This window comes from Bombus terrestris, chromosome 13, assembly GCF_910591885.1.
Source record: "Bombus terrestris chromosome 13, iyBomTerr1.2, whole genome shotgun sequence".
In the NCBI taxonomy this organism is placed as follows: Eukaryota; Metazoa; Arthropoda; class Insecta; order Hymenoptera; family Apidae; genus Bombus; species Bombus terrestris.
This window is the reverse complement of record NC_063281.1, coordinates 1,052,787-1,058,937: the sequence shown is the minus strand read 5'-3', so window position 1 is coordinate 1,058,937 and position 6,151 is coordinate 1,052,787. Positions and strand designations below refer to the sequence as shown.

Here is a 6,151-nt window from a genome sequence, read left to right as displayed (position 1 = left end):
GAAGAACCCGGGCCGACCGCATCGGCGAAGAATGCATGTGCCACATCTGCATTTCTTTTTCGCTGTCGCCACAGGAAAATATACCGACGACGTTCCGCTGAAAACGGAGAAGTCACCGTGTGACCCCTTTCCTTTTTCTACGTTTCATCCTTCTCTTTATTTTCAGTAATTTATTTCTCCCATTTTCTTCTATTTTCTCTCCTTCTTTTTTTTCTTGGTCAATCAAAATGAAAGGTTTGGAAGTGGATGAAGATCCATCACAATGAAACGGATCGTAGTTTTAAATGGAAGTGTATTTTGTAAATTGTTAGGTAGGTAGATAACGAAGGGAACCGTGTCCAAGCTGTTCTCCGAAATGAAAAAATACACGAATCGGATTATGAGAATACAGGTTTCCGGAATTCCTTTTATCCTCCCTCGATCATTTATTTCGCCGGGACACGCGAGAAATTAAGAAACCTGCATCCCAAAGGACGAGCGTGACTCCATCGAAAATTTCGTATCAAGTTGCCGGCTATCGCATCACGTTACCGGTTCCTAATTCTTCCTTAATTTTACAACGCCTGCGCAGGCTCAGAAACTTTGAAACTTAACCTCGACGTTTCCGTATTAAATATTTTATAATCACAGTTACGTCGATCCAATTAATAAACACCGGTTTCCTGTTGCGATAACTGTGTATATAATTTTTAATGTTTTATAAATTTTTATTTTGGAAACTTAGAGGTGAGATTTCCTATAAGAATGCGACAGTTAAAGATCATTTAAAGGTATGATCAGGATTGGACATTATTTGAACAACGTTTCGAATAAATTATTCTTCTTAATCATTTTTTATTCGAATACGGTTTTATTCTGTCTTCGAATACTACACGTAGACAGTAGAGTGTTGAGACAATGCATAGAAAATACGTTAGAGAATATACTCTAAAGACAAAAACCAATAAAATAGAAGACACAGTGAAAGCAGCCGCTCGTCAACTGTATCACGCTAGGAAACAGAACGTTACATCGCATGACCGCCACGGTCGGTTTGTCTTCGAGTAGCACTGTCGACCCGGACGGAACAATTTTACTTTCTAGTTAACCACTTATTTATAATTAGTCCTGGAATTGAATAACGAGTAACGAATAAAGATACAGACTTGTTCGTGACTAACGAATCGTTTTTCGTCGAATAGATCGTTCAAATGCATCTGCCTGGTCTTTGCAGGAAATTCTACTTTAAATCGATGTAAAAGCTTGCAAAGTGGTCGCGAAAGAATATGAAAAAATTGTCAAAGAAAATATAAAAATATAGAAATATAGAAATACGAAAATATAGAAAAAATACAGGAATTAACCACATGAGAGTTAATCAATAATTCTGTTCACAAACTAGATGTTGCTCAACTGGCCGTTCACTTCGGCATCAATTTGTAAAACACCATGCTTATTGACGTGTTCCACGAGACCGGGTAATCTCGGTGAAATTACGGTATACAAGCGATACGATTATCACGAGGGGAGGCTTAACAGGCTAAAGGAACCACCGATGGAATCCACTTGGGGCCGTTTTCGAGCGAAGCGATTCGGGCGAAGGGGGCCACGTCAGATACTCGGAGTGAACGGGGAATAAAAACGTACAGTAATCGCTGGGCACTTAGTACCATTTCGGCCGTACACGAGAATGGAGGCAGGTGATGGTTCTCTTCGTGTAAGAGAGTAACTCCTTTGAACGAAATTCGAAAGGCACGAGGCACGAGGCCTGTTTGCCTGTTCCAAACCAAGAAAGATGCACTTTATCGCTCGTCTTCTGGGCGAGCATTTGTCCCTGAGTGCCGTTTATCTCCCCTTGGTCCCTTGGTAATGCCTGTAACCTAACACTGTCCTGGGCGAGACAGATAATAGGACGAGGCGTTGGCGAGGTTACCACGAAAACGGGACGATATACCCTCAGAGAACTCCAGGGAACTCCAGGCGTATCCTTTACCAGGTCTGGAGACGAATACCGAGCTCGTTCCAGGCTCGTGTAATGGATATCAGATGATGCCGGACGATCGGTGTGCGGAGGTGTGTCAGAAATGTTACCGGGGAAAAACTGGTACCTGTAAATGGTGATCCTTGTTGCAGAGTCGCGACCAGATAAAAGGCGGCTGGTACGCCTGGGAGGTAAAGCATCCTGTTTGGATTTCCGTTTTCGTTTTAATGAGCGATCGTAAATTGATTCTAGAGTGGTTCGGGGTATGTACGTTTCGGTACGCCCTTAGATTGGTACTGGCGTATGAATGTTTCTGGTGTGAAGTGTTGAACGATTCTTACAAGGTAAATGAGATACTTTTTGGGAACAGTTTTCCCGGAGTATTTATTATTTTCTGTAGTTTGGTCGTTTGCATTTTCATACTACTTTCTGATTTAACGTAGTAAGAGCACATAAATACTATTTTTATACAACAAAGAGATATATGAATATAGTTAACTAAAAATCGAATCAAATTGATAGAGGATCATCATTTTAAGCATCATCGTTGGCAGCATTTGAATTATTAAGATCTATTTTATTTACTAGAAATATTCAAAATTCTTCAGAACCTTTGACGGAATTTGAAAGATTTTTAAAGATTCTTCGCATAGATCTTTTATTACGTTTGAATCAGGATCCTTGATTAGATCTCCTAGATTTCATCGTTAGTCAAAATCATAATATTTTTAAGTAACTCGTATTTCAATCGAAATATATAATATTTTAAAAAATCGTAAATAATGGAAGTTTTATAAACGAAGCAGTTAAATTATCACGTTATGCAATAATTGTCGCAATTTTAGTTCGCGTAATATGAATCGTGTAGTACTTTATCTGATACATTGTATCGTCTTATTCAAGAGTTATCGATAATTCACAATTTTACTTAGTCATTCAGAAAATTTTGTTTCGCGAAGGAATATAATTTTAAGAAACACTACATTTTAATATTCATAATTACAAATTAATATTCATAGTTGTTTGAAATATTGTATCAACTATATATAAAAATACTTCGCATAAAGAATTCTTTAATAAGGATCACGCGAAAGTTAAAGAAACGTCACAAAATCGTAAAACGCTGGATCGTGCAATCCTAAAAGAAGGATATTTATATTTTTTTACAGGACTCCGTGGGGACAGGATAGTATCCCGAGATTAAGCGCGGTGTAACAGATCCGGGGATCATGGCTGAGATGAACTTATGCGACTCACGAACGCGAGGCGGTCAAATTTAAATGCGCCGTGGCTGGTTCTGGTATCGAGGAGACAGGTCACGTTCGTCGAGAATCCTTTTCTGAGATTTCGTTCCGTCCTGGATTTGGAACGGGACGGTGGATGACAGTTTGTTGTCCGGAACAGTACCAGACGGAACCAGAAAATATGTAGCAGCATTAATCACGGTAAAGGAAAATAGCTGACATCGTCAGAACTTTAAAAGCGATGCGTTTTAAATTAAAATAGCGATCGACGAACAATAGAACGTTTCTATTTAGTCCTGGAAATGGAAAACAAGCCATTCAAGATACGTATCGTGACTCCTTTCAAGCTCGAGCTACGTGTCGAGTATCATATTGTTCTTTTCACTGCCTTTCTGCTCTGGAAAACAATTTTTTCCCCTCCTTCTATCCTTCTTCTTTTTTTTTCTTCTTCAAAACGATGAATAAACATTGGAAAGATACAAGAAGTTGAAATCCGGCCAATGATAACATATCTGTGCTACTAAAATGTTTATTTAAACCGAGGGAACAAAGGTAGCGGTGAAAGATTTCTTAGTTGAAAGTAAATTAAAAGTTACGGTACTTCTTCCTAGTGATAAAAAAAAAAAAAAAAAAATTGTAGATAAGAAAATGTGTTACGAAACTGGTTCTCCTTTTACTGTGTAAATGGAACTGTTCAATATTTTCCAGCAGAAAGATTCCGTGGCAACGAAATTTTAGCACCATTACAAGGAAGAAATTTATAATATTAGACGATTCGTTGCTTCAAAATAATATCTATAAAATTTCTCTTGCATACCCTTTTGTGACAAAATTCCCCCTTTTTCACGCAAAATTAATCGGTGCTTCCTATAAACGAATAAAACTACACAAAAATTAACGAACAATATGTCCATGTCCATCAATAGCATCTACATATCTCTACTCATCGTTGATCGTAATCCCCGTGACAAAATCCGACATTCTGCCAATATGTTAAAATTTTCAGACAATCCATTGTCGTACAACCTTCTCCTTTCCAATAAAGCTGTACGATCTGCCAAATTTTCCTCCCATCTATTCAATCAGTCATCTGAATTATCAAAAAAAAACGAAGAACATCTAAAAGAACTCTGAATCTGTATTATCATCTCATAAAAATCAATTTCTTGTCGTTATCAATCTGTTCGTTAAGCAAACCAATTCTCCTCGGAATTTTTTCGCTTGCTTCTCTCCCGGATAAGATTTCTTCTTTACAGGGGTCTCGTTAAAGGCCGATGCACAACAACAAGGAATAACGTACTCGCGACAGGTGCTTGGCTTCGTGGTCGGCCAGATAAACTGAAACTCGAGATCTCCAACCTGGTGCTATCGGACACAGAGAGAGGAAAAGAGAGGTACGTTAATACTCGAATGACGTTGCATGAACCGCAGAATGCAGTACTCGTCCTAATCTCCTCTTTCAGCTTGTGCATACCGGATTCCATCCGAAGACACGTTACGATCGATTAAGTACCATACCGATGATGGATCGCATATACGAGGACAAAGGACAACAGTAGACTCATGATTCGTGAGTTATTTATCGTTTACCGACTGATCAGGTACTGCACAGAGACAAGGAGATGGCCAATGAAAAGACTGATTGGTTATGTCTGATAGAATTGAAAAACAGTAAATTCATAAAGAACGTATCGTTTTATCGTATCATCGGTACAAATTAGCAGGTGTTAGTCAAGAAGTGACGGTAATTTAGTTTACTGTATATCAGTTTTCCCTTCCGTTTGATACCTGTTTACATGTCCCATTGTTTACTTCAACTGAAGACGTGAAAGTGCAACAAATGATTCGATCAATAATTTTAATCTTCTTACTCTTGTTAATTCATTTAAAATCTGAGTTCGTGGGTCCAATTTTTTGAACCACTGTATAATAAATGAAACTTAGGTATATAATACTAGTACTAATTCGATTAAAATTCATTAATATCTACTTTCACTACCTGTCCACTTATTTTTGTCCTCGACTGTAACAGCATGTGATGATAGAGGGTCTGGCTAACCATTTTTTCGTCTGTGCACAGTAGGTTTATTTGAGTTTGACCGGTTCGAGACTTTAACACGTGTATTATCGATGCTTAAGGAAGATTTTATCAAAGATAAACGATTGGAGAATACGTGTTGTATGGAAAAGTTTTGTAAGATGATGATTTTTGACAGATATTCGTTCTCGTTTGGTTCATAAGGAAGTTCGATTCATGTGCTTTGATTTTAATTGCTTTGTACAAGTATATGTCTTTTAATTTTTGTTTATGTTTCCTTCAACGTAGTATTACATAGAATTTAAGGTAAAAAAATTAATTTAAGATAAAGAAATTGGGACAGTTAATGTAATCTAACGGGTACATGTATACAATAAACGTTATTCATAATAATAGATCGTTAAATCGAAATAAATACAACTGAATTACCTTATACAGAGCACCACGGCAGTTTGAACAGTCTCATTAACCCGTTATCTAAATGCAACAGTACATTTGGTATTAATGAGCTCACTGATGCACTCAAAATGTTTCATATAACTCTCAATTAAATGATTTCAGCTTCGCCAAACTCAAATTCTCTTAAAAAATTACCATTGCTATTCATCGACCAATCTAATTGCAGATTCTAATTCATCCAAACGCATAATGTGCCAATATTTCTCTTCACTTGTTTCTTAAGCTTTGAAGGATCAAGCGATTCGTGAAACGCTAAGGAAATAAGTAAGATTTTTCTTCAACTTCTTTCTTGAATCTAACTCGACAAAATTTTTGAGTGAAGAAATATTCGAGAAAATTTGTAAGCTTTTATGCTATGTGAAACATGCGATGAAACAGTATGGAAAGTCATTGATCAATAAATCTTTCGATCGTCTTGACTTCGCAATGATTACCTGCATGTAGAGTCTG

General features: G+C 37.2%; 1 long non-coding RNA gene across 1 annotated transcript; it reads left to right on the top strand.

The window, feature by feature from the left end:
- The first annotated feature begins 2,489 nt into the window (after nucleotides 1-2,489).
- Nucleotides 2,490-5,594, top strand: LOC125386237. Its single transcript, XR_007226208.1, has 3 exons — nucleotides 2,490-3,405; nucleotides 4,461-4,598; nucleotides 4,668-5,594. It is a non-coding gene; the product is annotated as an uncharacterized LOC125386237 (long non-coding RNA).
- The last annotated feature ends 557 nt before the right edge of the window (nucleotides 5,595-6,151 follow it).